This window comes from Nanorana parkeri, unplaced genomic scaffold (genome assembly GCF_000935625.1).
Source record: "Nanorana parkeri isolate BGI_ZX_2015 unplaced genomic scaffold, ASM93562v1 scaffold83, whole genome shotgun sequence".
NCBI classification, from domain to species: domain Eukaryota; kingdom Metazoa; phylum Chordata; class Amphibia; order Anura; family Dicroglossidae; genus Nanorana; species Nanorana parkeri.
The window spans coordinates 1354826-1374021 of record NW_017306351.1 but is presented as its reverse complement, the minus strand read 5'-3'; the positions used below and the strand labels follow the sequence as shown (position 1 = coordinate 1374021).

The 19196-nt window shown below is 41.7% G+C and overlaps 1 protein-coding gene across 1 annotated transcript in view; it reads left to right on the top strand.

Annotated features, from left to right (window-relative positions):
* The first annotated feature begins 339 nt into the window (after nt 1-339).
* Nucleotides 340-19196, top strand: part of PVALB (parvalbumin) — a 35478-nt gene continuing 16621 nt past the window's right edge. Inside the window, exon 1 of the mRNA XM_018552303.1 lies at nt 340-428. The gene's annotated coding sequence lies outside the window, so the exon portion shown is untranslated. The remainder of the gene's footprint in view (nt 429-19196) is intronic.

Below are 19196 nucleotides of genomic sequence, written 5' to 3'. Positions count from 1 at the left end.
TAAAGGCTGGCAGATCACACGTGTAAATGCAGATCAGGTCGCAGTAGCAGGATGCCAGCCTATGTGTTCAGTCTTGGGGCGCACATAAGCAGCTAGTGGGGTCTCCCCACCCCCACCCTTCACATTTCAGGTAGATTGTCTCTTTACCAGTTCTCCTTCCTCCTTTGGCCTCGGAGCCCAAGTCTAGGATCTGAGCCCCTGCCAGGCGTATTAATAGAGTTTCTTGATGAGTTACTTGTCAATAAACCTGATCCCTTTCCTGCTGTCTCAGGGCATCTGACACCAAGGGACCTGGATGCTGAGGAGGATGGGATGAACCATCTCAAAATAGAACAGATGGAGAAAGTATTTAAGAGGGAATCCCTCCTCAGGGCCACCTCACCGTTGCCTTGTCTCAGCCCTTCCCACGGATCCTGATCCATCCCCAAGTGAGTACAAGGGGAGGAGGGTATAACTCTGCATGTAAGGAAGAAGACAATATGCAAAAACGTTTGAACAAGTGAAATGATGCTGATGGGTGCATGTTGGGCAATACAGATAGAACAATCATCGATAAAATATGTTAAAAGGACTGATGGGAATGTAGAAACAAGGGGGCTGAAAAGGAGGATGGTTTCTGGAATGTTATGTAGCATACTCAGTGTGTGCATTTAGTAGTTAGAAAAGTAAAATGATAAAATAGGTAAAGTTTTCATATTTAAGAAATGCTGTATTACAAATGAATCTGTCATATGTCAGGAAAGATCATGGTGTTGTGTAGCTTGAAAAAGCATTATATTGTAACAACACTGGCAGACTCACATTGAGTTATGTACAAAGAAACAATGGTACATATACTCTTTTATTGGGTAAGAGGTTCCTTTTCATAACAATTTAAGTGTAAAAATGTCACATAAGAGAGATTTTTATACCAAGAAAATAAGACCTTCAATAACCATTGCTTGCTTAACATACAAGGTTTTCAAAGGTTTTATATAAGTTAAGAGGGTCACCAATGTTATGTAGTCTGTAAGCTATTGTAAAAATACACTGGAGATTTGTGACCTTAAAAAAGAAAATGTCTGACATTTGCTCGTATTCTGTTTGTACTAAGCACAAGGCAAACGGTGAAATATTCCTATCAACTCAAGGTTTTTCAAGCACAAAGATTTAAAAACTTACTATTCTATGGCTAGTTTGTTGAATAACATTAACATTCAGATGAATGCAATCCTTTGTTACTGCCAAACACCTCACCAAATGCAAAATGATTACAACGTAGCTAACTGCCAAATATACAATTTCAGTGATCTTCAGTACTGTATATTGCTGGTGCTTAGAAGGACCTGTTTCCAGTAGCTTGAGAAGTAGAGTGTAATCAATCAATGTGGAAAGTTTGGAGGTAAAGTAAACCCTCTATAGTCTATCTTAAGTAAATAAAGATGCTACGTTTCAATGCCATAGGTTTCTTTGTCAGAAATTATACCACATTTTGATAACTTAAGTTAGTCAATAAAGGGTATCACTTGAACTCCAAACTTACATTAATCAGCTGAGAAACCGGCCTATCTCCATAGTCGGCAAAAAGTGTCTGTGGCCATGCATTTTGATGTTTCTTACCTGCAGAGGACCTTCACAATATGCATCTCTCAGGCTTCCATGCAATGGATAGTGAGCCCAGTACATGCACATGTAGGGGGTATATGAATACTGTATTTAGCTGATGAATAACTATGTGCATGCATGAGTTGAAAGGGTGTATTTCACACATACAGAAAAATAGAAAAAATAATAATTTAAACTCTAGTGGAAGGAATTGCAACCAGCCACAGCTTTATGACCTCTTATATGATAATGGTAAGTCCTGGTTCCTATAGTTTAGTGTTATAAACAGATGTTATATTAAAGAAGAAGTCCGGGCAACATTTCTTATTAACGCTTGCAATGGGGCTACCGCCCATTTGCAAGGGTTAACTGCTCATTTTGGTTTAGGGAGTTCTACTCACCCGATACTCCAAGCCAGCCGGCTGTGGCAGCGCTCCCTTCTGCCTGTCTCCACCTCTACTGCAATGATGGTAATCTCCCTCGGCGTCCTCACCTTCTATACACTCTATATAAAACATGATGACTTACACCACTGCAGCGGAGGGGAAGTGAGGCTGGGTGCCTGCTCGGAGGAGCGGGTGATTATAATTTTTCTATTTTCCTCCCTAGACCAAATCGAGCAGTTAACCCTTGCAGTGCAGAGCTAGCCCGCACTACTGAATGTTGGCTAGTAGCATGGCCCACTGGATGTCAGATTTCTATGCATGTGTTCCCAAGTCATTAGCAGGCGTTTTACCCTCCTTGTGGAACTCCATTAAGGGATGTGAACTTCCATGGGTGTCCTCAATATATGTAAGAAGTTAGTCAGTTATTCAGCTTATCAGCTGAACTATCAGTTTTGCATGAACTGATAGTAACAAGGCCCTCTGCAAAAATAATAATGTAATACTGTATGTATTATTTAATAAAAAAACATGTGTATATATAAATATACACAGAGAAAGAGAGAGTGTGTGTGCATTCAGGTCCTGTTTAATACATGTCAGCATCCAATTCCAGTTTGTAATGGTCAGGTTATTAGTTCTCTATGGGGCAGAAATGTAGACACTCAGCAATTGTATTCTAATTAATGACTGCAAGCCCTAACTAGCTTTCACAGATCGTTCATAATAAGATTATGCCTCCAGCAGTTTTGCTTGATTCAAAATGATAACAAGGACAGACTTAGACAATCAGCAAGATGTGATGACAAGGGGTTTACAAAGTTATGACAATTGCAGAAATGGATGTGTGAAGGCTCAGTGTCAACAAGGGCCGAAAAAAGATTTGATCCAAAAGCCTGGCCTAAGTATGGGCAAAAATAAAGCGGGCCGCACAGCTGGCAGCATAGGAGTTTTTGAAATTCAAGAGGTTTTGGGACCGTCTACAAGGGGTACTGCTGAGGACAACTGACAGAAATGGGGAGGGCGACTAGATTGGATTTCCTTTTAACATAGTCAGCTGGCACCCGGTGAAAGATCTGTAGAGTAGCTGGCTTTTAACTCAAACCCACAGAATTAGATCAGGCGGCGAAAATGAGACTTTTTACAAGATGCAGGCTTTATCAAGAAACACGTAACTGCTGGTCGTCCAGTTAACCCTTGATGCTGTATGATAATCACTAAAGAGGCATTCATTCTTCAAGTGATTTCTACTACAGGGACTGCTTTATACAAACTGGAGATTAGAAAGACAAGTGTTATCCATCGCAGCCAACCAGGCCTCATACTTATCATGCAGGGTAGGCAATTATAACTAACACCTACTTGATTGCTACAGGTTACAGGCCTCCTTTGCCTTTACCCTAGTTCTTAAAAAGCAGCCAGCCAGCTTTGATGATAGGGTAGCTTTACACACAACTTTTTTTTAGCTTATAAGGATTAAGGCCATTCAACTTGAACGGGGGTTTGAGAAAGCTGTCTCATCCGGTGGCTCAGATATGAGATATTTTATAACTGCACTGGCAGTATGTATGACAGTGAGCCACTTGTCCCTTATTCTCATTAAAACCATACTGTATGTACTGACAGAATCTGAATGTTTTACTGGCCAGCTACCAATTTTTTTCCCTTTTACTATACATGTTAGTAACTCTACAAAGAAGCTTGTACATTACTAGTCAATATTTAAAAGGAATTAAAGTTGATGTATTATTCATACAAGATGTCAGTGAAATGAATCAGTTGCAGAGCTACTGCGGCTGCAGGCTGCTCAGACTGGATGGGATGTGCTGCAGCCCCAGCCAATAAAAACCTGAGAGCGGTTATAGCTATGCATGAGTGAATCTGCCGGGTTTTGTCTCTCGAACAGTTCCGTGAATCTTACTCGACATTTGCAACCTTTCGGTGAACCCTACTGAAGTCTACAGGAGTGAATCTTTTCATAATGAGCAAGCCATTGTCAAACCAAAGGCATGGAACGCTGGGTACTCCTATGGGGGACATGTACCAATGCCAAAAATAAAAAATAAATAATAAAAAAAGCTCTCCCTGACAGTGCCAACACACACTGACAATCCATTCCTTCCATTCTTCCATATCCATTCGTTTAAATGATTGCCTCCTATAACTTAGCTGGCAAAGCTAAGTTATAGGAGGCTTTGTTCTGCCTTATAGGTTGTCCCTTATCTTTGGCAGTGAAGTTTTCAGCTAAATGTTTGCAATTTGTGAACCTTGCAAATCGCAGAGGTTAGGCTACTAACCCATAGTAGTGGTGAACCTGAACCTCATGTCTTATTATAACCCTTTTGCACTCTATGCAAAACATAGTTGTGGCTTTATAAGCACAAATGTAGAGATCAAGGGGAGGAGATGAATGATGATGGCAGTCACTGCCATCACTTGGCATTTCCATTACTTGGCTGTGAGCAATAGTAACTGGGAAGGGCCAGCCTTCTAAACCATCTGGTTGGTTGTTCTCTCTGGCAGCCGAAGGTGAGCAGAGTTGGGGGGTCTACTATAGATATGAGATGGTCCCGAACTAACCTAGATGAAAATGCTACATTTATCTCATATAGGTGGCTTTAAAGAAGAACTCCAGGATTCTTTCAAATTCACCCTTGAAGTGGGGCTACATCCGCAATGCAAGGGTTAAGTGCTCATTTTGTTCTAGGAATGAAAATAAAGAAAATATACTTACCTGATCCTCAGTTCCACCTTGCTGCTAGTCCAGTTCCGGCAGCCTCTTCTCCCCACTGCTCTGGTGGTCTAAGGACTTGTGACATCACATCTAATGCAGGTAATCCTATCTAATGCAAGACGTGAGAGACTTTCTAGCACCAGAGGGAGAGAGAGGTGAGAGGTCACTGCCACAGGACCGAAGATCAGGTGTGTATATCTTCTTTATTTTCGCCCAAGACCAAAATGAGCACTTAAACCTTTCAGTGTGGGGTAGTCCTGCTGCATGGGTTAATTTGAAAAACCCAATAGTTCTTCTTTAAGCATGGGTGAGGCAAGGCAGATTGTTGCTGTTTTTTCTGGTATTTCTGTAGCTTCCCTCTACCCCAGACACCTTCGCATCTTTCCCTCCTGAATAATTGTCACAGAGAGTCTTCCAATGCTCATGCAGAGGCCTCTGATGTGCACGAACAGTGACGTCTGCTTTGTCAGCATGAGGATTCAATCACAATGTGCCCTCTATTGCCCTCAGCAAAAAGAACATAAAAGTTAACAACACAAACTTAAGTTGGATGACTTGTAATTACATAACAAGGATACAGTTATAATTGGCACTAAAATTAACAGACATGTGTAAAGGGTTAATTATTAATTGTTCACTATAAACACTAAAGATGCTATCTCTCGCAATTAGAATGTTTGTCCTTCTGTTGCTACTCTTGAAGTATAATCAAGAATTAGTCATGAGAATACAACTATAGTGGAACGCTGCCCTGTCTGTGCTGATGTTGGTTTGGGCATACTGTACAGTGCACGAGATTGCCTGTTAAAATGCCAGTTACCAACTAGCCCTTCCCTCTTTGACAGACACTGTTTTTTTTAATCAAAGCATCTAGAAAATTTCCAGCACAGTAACATTTTTCTTTGACTATTTTCCTTGATTGAAATTTTTTTAACACATAAACTACCTCATTACTGCAAACATGCTAGGATCTGTTGCATCAGATAGAAGTGACAGAAACAAAGTGCTTAGTGCACCATTAAGGAACACACAGCAGCCAGGCGAGTACAAGATGACTTGTGATTGGCTTATATGTCTTGCATTTTGCACTGATTTGCTCTCTGCGCTGTTTTAAATCTGTTGATATTAGACATGTAGGCGCAACAAATTTGTTTAGTTTCAGATTAATTCGATTTTTTTTCCGGTTTTCGGATCTGAAATTAGATTCTGTTAATTGTTTGGAATTCGGATTGATTTTAATTTTTTTGTTTTTGGTGCAGATAGATCTGAATTTTTTGTTTTTTAGTTCGGATTGATCCAAATTTTTGTTTTTTCAGTAGATCGATCCTAAGATTTCATTTTCAGTTCGGATCAATATGGAGTTGTTTAAAAAAAATATTACTGGTCATTTTAGTCTGTACTGGGCAACTTATTCTGTACTGGTCATCTTTGTCCGTACTAGTCATTAGAATTGGATATTTGGAAGTTTGGATGAAATTCTGAAAAAAATTCAAATTCATTTGAATTCAGATACATTTGAATTCAGAAATTCGGATGCATCCAAAATTCCAGATACATTCGAATTCAGAAATTCAACTGTATCCAAAATTTTGATAAATTAGAATTCAGAAATGTGGCTGCATCCGGATTTAAATAAATTCGTCCAAATTTAAATTCAGAACAAAACGAAACGTACGTGTCTAGTTGGTATGATTGCAAACAAATACTCTTATTTATGGATTACAGCTCGTAAGCATTATCTCCACCCCCGTGATCCGTTTATGTTCGAAAAGTCAAGTAAACCTTGAAAATGAGGACTTGTGTTTCTAAACTTCTTTAGAAGGCTTGAAAAAGCCAACAGAATAGCAATTACTGATCTGTGCAGGCTGCATATGTTATGAAGAAAAGGAGAGGGTAGGTGTACTGTAGTCCTGGCCTCCTGAGCGTTGGCACCACACAGGAAGTGTGTTACTGTTAGGATTAGAGGATGACAACTGCTAATTATTATAGATGATGCTGGGCTTGGTGCAAACTCAGTTCACCTGAGTTCGCCCAAGCCTGCTTAAAACTGCTACCACTACCCCCTTTTCCCAACCCAATCAGTTGCAGGGAGGTGCATTCCCCACTCCACAGCTATACATCACAAAAGGCTGGGGAACTCCCCCACAGCAACTACCACCACAGTCGGGAGGAGGGAATGGCAGTCAGAGTTTTGACATACTTGGGTGACCTCAGGCAAACTGAGTTCTCACCCAGCCCAGCCTCATCTATTCTGGTTATCACTGCCAATGATAGTCATGTAATTGGGATTTAAACATACTGTACTTACATAGGACTTATTTGCAGCAAACATTCATTTGTGCAGCATTATAGCTGCACCATGAAAAGTTGGCTGTAAATAAAACATTCCAGTAGATGAAAGGTCTGCTTTTAGGTAATTTAGTGATGCAGAGCAATTACAGAACAGTGATATTGCCTCTACTTTTGCAAATGCTGCCATTGCCAAGAAAGTTAGGATACCTATAGCTTTATGCTAGGTCACCCTCCCCACCACATATCAAATAGAACTTCCAACTTGCAAAACTCCTGATTTGTGTGAAGTCAGCTCACTGTTTACAGTCTTTGCCCTTCTGAATGCAGTGAATAACAATGGGCAGCAAACAGACGGATGATGAGAGGGCCATTGGTTTGGGGGTGGTCCGTTCTTCACTATGAGTCATCAAGTAAGAACATTGCCCCCTTCATTCTGCACTATGCAGTCAGTGTTTACAGACTGCACACAAAGAGCTAAAGGCTGCAAACATGGCACTGGCCACAAATGGACCAGGTTGTGGAAACCAAGAGTTCATAAGCTTGATGGACCTTTTAATACTTATGATTTTTGTAGCCCTCCCAAACCTATAACAGAAAGGAGATTAGTGTCATGAGTTCTCCGCAGTGCCTCCGTGTTGCACTTGAACATCAAAGTGATATTAAAGTCAGAATGTGTTAAAGCAATTTAAAATGCTGATACTTATAATGGATGCTGCTCCTTGATGTCTAAATGTTTTAGTTTTCTGCCGAATCAGCTGGTCCCCCGAACACTGGACTTAATATCCTGATCTAGGGCGGTTCCTTGCTCTTGCAGGGTTTTATGGAGCCGCCCTTGTGTGTGTTAGTAAGCTGTTTGTGCCTCTACAAACACAGCAAGGCAAACCACTCCCCTCCCCCCTGCTCCCCTCTCCATCTTTCTTCCCCCCATTCAAGCTAGTAGATGGACAGTTGCTGGAGACTTCTCTGTTCCTTTTGATCTTGTACTGGATATACCGGTAGGAAGTTCAGGAAAGCCGAGCTGAGAGAGTTGGAGCCAGCTGTTTGGAAATATGATGACTGTAAATGTTTGGGCAAAAATTAACATAAATACTTTGCTGGACAATGTATGTATCTGTGTTCTTGAGTCAATATTGAAAAAAAGATTGACAGGGTTATTCACAAAAGGGTGAAGAGTTTGGAGAAGGCGGGATAAGTGAACAATCTAGGACAACATAGCTGAACTGGAAAGTGAGCTGAATTGGAGGATTTTTTCAAATCAGCTATGTTGTCCTACATTGTTCACTTCTCCTGCCTTCTCCAAACTCTTCACCCTTTTGTGAATAACCCTGTGAGAGTTTAATACTACTTTAATCCGAAGAGAGACAAACTCTGAGAAAGGGCGCTGCTTTGTGACAGGAGTTCTAATGCCCAGCATATACTATCCTGTTATAACATCAGCATTGTAATAGGAATACATACTAGAGTTGTTTTTGCTAATGCATTTAAAGGAGAACTATGAGGTGAGTGCTTTTCACTCACCTCATAGTTCTAGCCGACCTGTGACAATGAGACTGTCACAGGTCAGCTCAGTAGATCGGGAGGTGAGTGAACACATACCGGCATTCGCTCACCTCTCAATCCTGTCACGGCTCTCTGCCGTGACAGGGGAAGGGCTGGATTTTCCTTCAGCGCTGAGTGGCGGAATGGACGGGGGAGGGTACAGCTTGCTCTGCCTCTAGATAGGCAGAGCCAGCTGTCAGTCACGCAGCTGGGCGGATCCCGGCACAATTGTCGGGATCCGCTTCAGCTGCGGCGTCTCAGTAAACCGCGAGCAGCAGCTCGCGGTATACTTGGGGTCGCAGTATACCGCGAGCTACAGCTCTGCACCATGAAAAGTTGGCTGTAAATAAAACATTCCAGTAGATGAAAGGTCTGCTTTTAGGTAATTTAGTGATGCAGAGCAATTACAGAACAGTGATATTGCCTCTACTTTTGCAAATGCTGCCATTGCCAAGAAAGTTAGGATACCTATAGCTTTATGCTAGGTCACCCTCCCCACCACATATCAAATAGAACTTCCAACTTGCAAAACTCCTGATTTGTGTGAAGTCAGCTCACTGTTTACAGTCTTTGCCCTTCTGAATGCAGTGAATAACAATGGGCAGCAAACAGACGGATGATGAGAGGGCCATTGGTTTGGGGGTGGTCCGTTCTTCACTATGAGTCATCAAGTAAGAACATTGCCCCCTTCATTCTGCACTATGCAGTCAGTGTTTACAGACTGCACACAAAGAGCTAAAGGCTGCAAACATGGCACTGGCCACAAATGGACCAGGTTGTGGAAACCAAGAGTTCATAAGCTTGATGGACCTTTTAATACTTATGATTTTTGTAGCCCTCCCAAACCTATAACAGAAAGGAGATTAGTGTCATGAGTTCTCCGCAGTGCCTCCGTGTTGCACTTGAACATCAAAGTGATATTAAAGTCAGAATGTGTTAAAGCAATTTAAAATGCTGATACTTATAATGGATGCTGCTCCTTGATGTCTAAATGTTTTAGTTTTCTGCCGAATCAGCTGGTCCCCCGAACACTGGACTTAATATCCTGCTCTAGGGCGGTTCCTTGCTCTTGCAGGGTTTTATGGAGCCGCCCTTGTGTGTGTTAGTAAGCTGTTTGTGCCTCTACAAACACAGCAAGGCAAACCACTCCCCTCCCCCCTGCTCCCCTCTCCATCTTTCTTCCCCCCATTCAAGCTAGTAGATGGACAGTTGCTGGAGACTTCTCTGTTCCTTTTGATCTTGTACTGGATATACCGGTAGGAAGTTCAGGAAAGCCGAGCTGAGAGAGTTGGAGCCAGCTGTTTGGAAATATGATGACTGTAAATGTTTGGGCAAAAATTAACATAAATACTTTGCTGGACAATGTATGTATCTGTGTTCTTGAGTCAATATTGAAAAAAAGATTGACAGGGTTATTCACAAAAGGGTGAAGAGTTTGGAGAAGGCGGGATAAGTGAACAATCTAGGACAACATAGCTGAACTGGAAAGTGAGCTGAATTGGAGGATTTTTTCAAATCAGCTATGTTGTCCTACATTGTTCACTTCTCCTGCCTTCTCCAAACTCTTCACCCTTTTGTGAATAACCCTGTGAGAGTTTAATACTACTTTAATCCGAAGAGAGACAAACTCTGAGAAAGGGCGCTGCTTTGTGACAGGAGTTCTAATGCCCAGCATATACTATCCTGTTATAACATCAGCATTGTAATAGGAATACATACTAGAGTTGTTTTTGCTAATGCATTTAAAGGAGAACTATGAGGTGAGTGCTTTTCACTCACCTCATAGTTCTAGCCGACCTGTGACAATGAGACTGTCACAGGTCAGCTCAGTAGATCGGGAGGTGAGTGAACACATACCGGCATTCGCTCACCTCTCAATCCTGTCACGGCTCTCTGCCGTGACAGGGGAAGGGCTGGATTCCCCCCTCCCCGCTCCGATCCGCCAGGGCTGACTGGCGGAACGGACGGGGGAGGGGGCGGGGACAGCTCTTCACCCTTTTGTGAATAACCCTGTGAGAGTTTAATACTACTTTAATCCGAAGAGAGACAAACTCTGAGAAAGGGCGCTGCTTTGTGACAGGAGTTCTAATGCCCAGCATATACTATCCTGTTATAACATCAGCATTGTAATAGGAATACATACTAGAGTTGTTTTTGCTAATGCATTTAAAGGAGAACTATGAGGTGAGTGCTTTTCACTCACCTCATAGTTCTAGCCGACCTGTGACAATGAGACTGTCACAGGTCAGCTCAGTAGATCGGGAGGTGAGTGAACACATACCGGCATTCGCTCACCTCTCAATCCTGTCACGGCTCTCTGCCGTGACAGGGGAAGGGCTGGATTCCCCCCTCCCCGCTCCGATCCGCCAGGGCTGACTGGCGGAACGGACGGGGGAGGGGGCGGGTACAGCTTGCTCTGCCTCTAGATAGGCAGAGCCAGCTGTCAGTCACGCAGCTGGGCGGATCCCGGCACAATTGTCGGGATCCGCTTCAGCTGCGGCGTCTCAGTAAACCGCGAGCAGCAGCTCGCGGTATACTTGGGGTCGCAGTATACCGCGAGCTACAGCTCGCAGTATACTGAGCCTAGGGTGACAGGAGGACGCTAGTTTGTGTCCTCCTGTTACCCTAAGGAGAACTATGGGGAAAAGCCTTAACCCCATAGTACTCCTTTAAAGCTTACTTGAAAAAATCCATTTTATGCTGCCTGTCTGCACATCACTTTCAACAACTTCCTGGATTCCCAGTGTGCTTTGCATCCCGTTCCCTGCTACTTGATGTAATGCAATCTCATTTTATCTAGACTATATATCCCATCATGCATTGCTTCCATCAAGCAATTATCATGTTACATTGTTCATATGTTGAGTTGCAGTTCAGAAGGCAGGCTCTGTGAGTTGTCACCCAAGTAAGTGCATATTCACAGGGCTAACTGCCATTGTGTCAGTGCATTGAGGAAGTACATCCTATGGGCACTTTCAGTAAGTACGTTTACAAACTTGTAGATCTATATGGTTATTACGAGTGGGATAGAACTTATGGAAATTCAATAGAGAAATACATATTTAGTTTTAGTTTTTGACTTACATACATTTTAAATTAACTTCTGTATGTCCATGAGCTTTATTCTTTGTAACAGAATCTCTTTAAGTATGCTTACCACAACACAATAAACTCAGCACAGGAAAAGGAGAACATTGGCCCACAAGGGGACTGCAACTGAAAGATAGACAGCTGCTAAAGTGCCATAACTGTCAGAGAGGCCTATTCATCTATAGAATTGATGACTGTCATATTGCACATGATATTTTAGTGCTTGGTTCCGCCAAATGCTTTAACAGATACAAACCCTGGAGCTAACTAATAATGTGACATACACATCCATGTGAATGATTTGATGTAATTAAAAAGCAGCTGCAAAAGAAAGAATAAAGCTAAGACACAAACCAAGAGGAATAAGTAATAAGTAAATCGGAACAAAGAACAGAACATAGCATTCAAAAAAACAGGATTATAATAAAAGATCAAAAAAACAAAATAGACCTTAAAATGCTTTGCAACCATGTCCCTGCTTGCTGCAACCACTCTGTTCCCTGCGTTGTTCCTTTTTTGCCCTTCGGGTGGCCACTGATGCGCACAGGAGTTACATTGTCCCCGATGCCTGGCCCTATTCTTGGCATCTTACACACAAGGTGTAATCTGCACTCCAAATATGCGATAGACATTGCACACAAAATAAAAAATTTCTAGAGCAAATAGTAAAAATTTTTGGCAGAAGTGACTTTGCACATTTCTGCCAAAAACCCCTCTACCTCTTCACAATTTCTTATTTTTGCTTTAAAGGACCAAATGGGAGGCTCAAGAAACAAGAAGAGGGGGCCAGACTCAACCTTTACATGAAAACTTGAGATTTGGATAGAACATCAGCTGCTTATATATATGGAGCTGTGCTGTTATGACAGATTTACTGAAAATGAGGGGAAATCCTTTTTGAGCAGTTTCATATTACCTTCTGTTCCATTGACTATGGTCACCAGGGCAAATCAAGTGGGTAATTGTTCTCATCGGGAACATAGAAAGCAACCCTAACCTACTCTATCCAAAATTAGAGATAAACTTCAAGTACATGCTTATGGGATAGCTGGCCAGAAAATAAGCCTCAGGGAGGTTAGATTGTTCCTGTAAGGCCTCATTCACACTATGCAATTTGGGATTCCTATGGCAGAAACTTATGGATTCCTGTGGTGGGAATCTCAAATCTCACGTTTAGATGCAACTAGACATGTGCACTGCCAAAAAATTTGTTTCGTTTCAAATTCGGATTTGTGTTATTTTGTTTTTCAGGATTCAGGTGTGAAAGTCAATTCGGATTCGGAATTCGGATGAAATTAGTTAGCGGTAGTCCGATAGGACGTTCGTTTCGTTTTCGTTTACTTATTCGTTTCGTTCAATCGTTCGTTCGTTCGTTTGCAGCAAAGTGACATTTGAGGGGGAAAATGGTTTTCTTCAACGAACGAAACGAATAAGAAACGAAAACGAAACGAACGTTCGAACGAACTACCGCTACCGAATTTTGTAAAAGGAAATTCGGATTTGTTTGCATTCGTTATATATCTCTAATTCGGAATTCGCATACATCCGAATTTCCGAAAATTCGTCCGAATTGCGATTCGGAACGAAACGAATCGCACATGTCTAGATGCAACCACTGTACCCATTCAAGTAAAGGACCGGGTGACAGCGGTTGCATCTGTAAGCGGCAGCCCGCATGTAATTAGGTGATACGATTACATGTGGTTCCGAATAGATCACTGTCTCTAGACGCAGCATAGATGCCTGAAGGAACAGTGATCTATTCCAAACTGCATGTAATCATATCACATATGATTATATGTGGACTGCTGTTTACAGATGTGACCGCTGTTACCCGGTCATTAACTAAAATGGGTGACAGCGGCCGCATCTGAACAGCATTTTTAAACAGCAATATATAACCACATATAATAGCATATATATGGCAAGATAACTTGTATCTGCGATTGTAAATACAGACTATACAGGACAAAAAATACAAGACAATACAGGACACAAAAAAACCTTCTGGATTAGCAACCATGTATTTCACTGAAAAGCCATTGCAAGGTTTTATGCTTTAATGTTAATATTTTTCTGGGAGCAGCATGTTCTAGCAATAGGGCTCACAGCATTAACACTGTGACATTAACACTTATTAAAATGTCACATGTCCAGGGTGTACTAATGAATTAGTTAGACTATGTTTCCCATGATCCTTTTATCCTAGCTCTGATGGTAAAGGTCAAACATTAATACATGGTTGGAATACTTATCCCAATAAGACACTGTAGAAACATGATCCTAACTGGTAGTGAGTTTTATGCTTGATCGGAAAGAAGTGATAAGCTCCCAACTGTTGCTGTTTTTGTAGAACACTGTTGATGCTTTAGCTCACTGATTGGTTAGTCCATATAATTCTTCCACTGGTTTTACATTATATAAACCATACATTTAATCGAATTAAATGAAATCTGCAATTTAAAGTAGTATTACACTCTCAAAGTTTTCTTCAATTATGAATCCAGATCAAACAGATATGCATAGCCCAGCAAAGTATTTCTTTAAAGTTTCCAAACAGCTTGCTCCAACTCTCTCATCTCCGCTTCCCTGAACTTTCTGTCCAGTACAAGATCACAAGGGAGAGCACAATCTGCAGCAGCCATCCATCTTCTAACTTGGAGAGTGGAGGAGTGGGGGGCAGGGGATTGTCTTGCGTTGCGTTGCCTGTGTGTTTGTGGAGACACACATAGCTTACTAGGATAAACAAGGATGGCTCCATAGGACCCAGAAAGAGAAAGGAGCCACCTCAAGGAGCAGCATCCATTGTGCTTAAGTGATTTAATTAAAAAAACTAATTTGACTTTAATATCACTTTAAACATGGATGGAATTCACAAGTTAATTGTTTATTTATTTTAATACAATGCCAGTAGAACATTTACATCCAAGCAGTGGCTTTGTGCAGTTACCTGGAACATTTCCCTAAGAAACCATTATAGCAAGGTCCAGATGGACTACTCTCCAAAGTAGTAGATAGTGGTGTGTTTAAGGTGTATCTATAGACATAACTTTAGGAGTAGTGAACGGTTTCGATTTCGATACACTTTAATATAATTAGAACGTTTTATTCCTAAGGGATCATTTAATCCATTTTTCAGTTTTAGGTAGATTAGAAAATGTTTAAAATGCCTAATGTCACTATGATTTTCCAGATAAAGGGTCTTATATCAACCTGTGCTTTCTAAAAACTGAGGTAATTTCTACTAGTCACCCAATCAGCTTCAGACCATTCCAAAAAGTGATTGGTGGCTGACATTAACCGCCATGACTCCAGTGGCGTGATCACTGCCCTAGAGTTCTCAGCTCCCCCTACCTTCATGCCATTATGATGAGACTTTGCTGTCCCTGTCCGAGTTTTCTTTTATTTTTCAGTATAGATAACAAAGTTGACATAGCAAGAATCCATGATGGACAGGTGTGCAGAGAACAATGGATAATTTAGGCTATCAGCTTGTCTAAAAGTATGGGACAGGTAGATAGGAAGGAGTGGAATCCGGCACCTGGTATAACAGATTGCCAGGGGCATCGCCAGCATTTTTTCCAGCTGAGGCGGCCTGGGGGAATGGGGGGTGAGATGGTGACATCATTGGTTGCCAGGAGCTCCTCAGGACGCCAGCAACAGCGTCCCAGGTTGATAAGAGCTGAGGGGGAGATGTGTATGGCCCTTACACATCTCCTCGCCTGGTTCTTAGCAACCTGGGATGCTTTGGCCTGAAAGGGGGCAGCAGGCACACTGCAAACTTTGTGCAGCAGAGCGGCCATGCTGGTCTGCCCGTCACCGCAGGCTGCCTCATTATAGGTTGGCTTTGTACATTCATAATAAGAATTGTCCCATAACCTCCAATCATGTTCAAATATTCCATTCCAGCTGTCATTTTTTAGGATAGGTTTAAATTTGAATGGTGACCTTGGACTGTTCTTAGCAATAACATTTTGATACATGAAACCCATTGAAACGTATAATAATTTAACAGTAGCAAATGCTACATTTCAGTGGGTTTCCAGCTCACAAGTACATAGCCAGATAAATATGCACCATTTGTAGCTTTTATATAAAACAAGTTGCACATTAGGTTTTTTTAGTTCTTTAAATGCATATGTAACTGGATAGTTCTAGGTGGAAATACAGCAAGCCATTCAATTTCTAGAGAGTGGAGGGATAAAAAATGTATGATGGAACAAGCTGTAGGTCTATATTGCAGCTAGCGCTCCATAAATATACTGCTTATGTCCCAGATGCCAGTTTTCTGTGCCAGGAAGAATGAATTATGCCAGCACTGAATATGGGAGGGGGAGACAGGATACAATTACCAGTAAGGCAGAAAGGTTGAAGAGGTGCAGAACACCCAGTGTCCTGCACTGTCAGCAAGTTCCTATAGGAGAAACCTCTGCTTGGCAGAACCATTGAGACCCTGAGCATCTCTCCCTCCTGTGAGTCATACTTTACCATGGAAAGAAATTAGTCTTTGCTCATTCTGCATTAAATGGACAATCCTGACATAAAACTGATGCATCAGGGCAATTCTCTCTATGTGCGTCACACTTAGCTTGGAATTTCAATAAAGTCTGTAGTAGTCATAGAAATGTTTCTGGCACTGTAATGAGCTCTTTTCCTCAAATGCAATCACTTCATCACATATTTGCCATGGTTCCATCCCAAAAAAGCACATCCTGTTACAGTTACAGAAATTGCTTTTCCTTTGAAACAAACTTTATAAAGCATCATCCTGTAGATAGTTATTAATCTGGCTGATGTCACACGTTGTCTTTTTCATACAAGGGCTTTACCTACCAGTGACATTTTACATTGAAAATCACTGCATGTAAATTTCTCATTGTGCTGATGATTGCTGCATCATCTCCGTGTGGAAGTCAGTACGAAATATGGGGAGTGGCTTAGTGATTAGCACTTTTGCCTTGCAGCACTGGCTTCCAATCCCAGTCAGAACACTATTTGCATGGAGTTTGCATGTTCTCCCTGTGCTTGTATGGGTTTCTTGCCACAGTCCAAAGACATGCTGGTAGGTTAATTGGCTCTAAATCGACCCTAGTGTAGGTGTGCGTGTATGTATGCATGTGTAATAGGAACCCTATTGGGGGCAGGGACTGATGTAAAGGGCTGCTTCAATCAATGCACTATAATTACCTGTAATAAATAAATAAAATACTTTGATCCTGTTATGTAGTTATGTTTGAAACACGTGCATGGAGTTCCACCAATACAGACATCAATGAAGAAATACATAGAAAACCTTCATAAACAGAACCCTATGCCTACAGCTACCCACAGCTGATCCACAGGAAGGCACAAAAAATTGCACCAACAGGTGAAAAAAGTCCTTCATGATCCCCTAAGGCACGAGTGTCAAACTCAATTTAATCATGGGCCGCATCAACATTATGGTTGCCCTCAAAGGTATCTGTAAGACTATATAAATGTATCTAATCTTTATCATATTTGCCTCTGCATTCGATTATCACTGGTTTAAGTAATAACTTAATACCTAGATCTGAAAGTAGAAGTCTAGGAAATGGCCTGGTGGGCCGGATTCGGCCCCTGGGTCTTAAGTTTGACAAATGTGCCCTAAGGCAATCAGATATTCCCTGGATCAACATTCTCTGGCATTATTACTCATACAGTGTTAATATCTGGTTATAAAACATATGGTTATAAAACATTTAACTGAATTACCTAGAATTTGTTCCATGGGTAGCCTATACCACATTTTCACAGCTCTTACTGTAAAGGAGTATTTCCTTATGTGAAGCTTAAAAGAGAACTAAGGGGTAAGTGTTTTTCCCCAGAGTTCTCTTAAGGGTCACGGGAGGACATATACTAGCATCCTCCCGTGACCCAAAGCTCAGTATATCACGAGCTACAGCTCGCAGTATACTGAGACTGCCACAGCCGGGACAGATCCCGACATTACTGTCGAGATCCACCCAGATGCGTGAGTGACAGCGGGCTATGTCTATCTAGAGGCAGAGTCAGCCGTACCCGCCCCCTCCCCCGTCCGTTTCTCCAGTCAGCGCTGGAGAATCGGAGCGGGGAGGGAATCCCTGCAGGGAGCCATGACTGACAGTCACAGCTCACTGCAGGGAGACGATCGAGAAGTGAGCGAGCGGCGGTATGTGTTCGCTCACTTCCCGATTTATTGAGCCAACGTGTGACAGTTTCATTGTCACACGTCGGCTCGAACTATGAGGATGAGTCATTTCCACTCACCTCATAGTTCTCCTTTAAACCCCTTCTCCTCCAGATGCAAAGAGTCCTTTGCAATGACCGGCAAGGGAATACCTTTGCATCAAGTTCACAGCATGGACCATTTATATATTTATGCATGGTGATCTTACTGTATCATGGCTAAGACTTGTGGAGGTGGTCTCTATAAAATGCTGATATCGGAAAAGTTTTATGACTCCCAGTGGGCACTCTAAATGTGATATTTCCAATGAATCTTCATGCCAGCAGGTTGAATCCCCCACCCAGCTTCTAATGGCTTTTGTGGACTCTGAATGTATGATTTCTGCACCTGAATTCCCAGCTATACCCAGCAGCCGCAGACATTTCCCTTCTGAAATTGTTATTATTTGTACATTAAAATAACTTTATTGTCAATATAGCTCATGAATCTATTTTTCCAATACTGCAGCATGAGGATTGAGACTTAAATAAATGCAGAGACTGATGTCTAAAAGAGGGCAGTAGGGGATACATGAATGTGAGATTTCTTCACTTGAGCTCCCAGCTCCACCTAGCAGCAGCAGTCATTTCCCCTTTGGATTTTATTATTTGTACATTAGTAAAACTTTATTGTGAATATAGACTATTAATTCTATTCACCTCAAATTTCAACAAAGGGGGTGAGACTCCATTATATGCAGATATGCATGCCTATAGGAGGGCAGTGGGGGATACAACCCATCAGTATAAAACTATAACTAAATAATGCTAGATTTGGGTTGAATGCCCCTTTAAGATATAAGTGATAATCAGAGCTTGCATGCAATAACAGCCTGCAGTGTTGGTTGCAGAGATCTTCAAACACCTTTAAACTTCATTTCCCTGGTTAAGGATTGTCCTTTGAGAGGCACTGTTGATTCTCTTTGTGGTAAAGTCCCTAAGTGATGCACATAATGCAGTATGTGATTAAGCTTGGCCTAACCAGTATAGCCTTTGCTGCAAAATTAAGCACTAAGAAAGAGCAATCAATGAGAACAGAATTCTCTGCTGTGCTTTTATGTAATGCAGGAAGAAAATGATTTATGCTAAAAGCATATAGAGCTTAGTAGAGAGGTGATGGGAGGATTAAATCATTTAACCCTTGCATGCCCAACCTTATTGCTAACGAAGTGATCCTTAGTATATCAGATATATTTGGTGAAGATGTTAACCAATAACATCCCTGTTACACCACTAACATAAGCGATTTTGTCCCAAACACACAGGATAAAGTGACATTGCTAAATGTTCAGGTGACTGGCACGTTGCCCCATGGCTCTCAGCCAGCGGTTTCACCCTCTGCCGGTTAG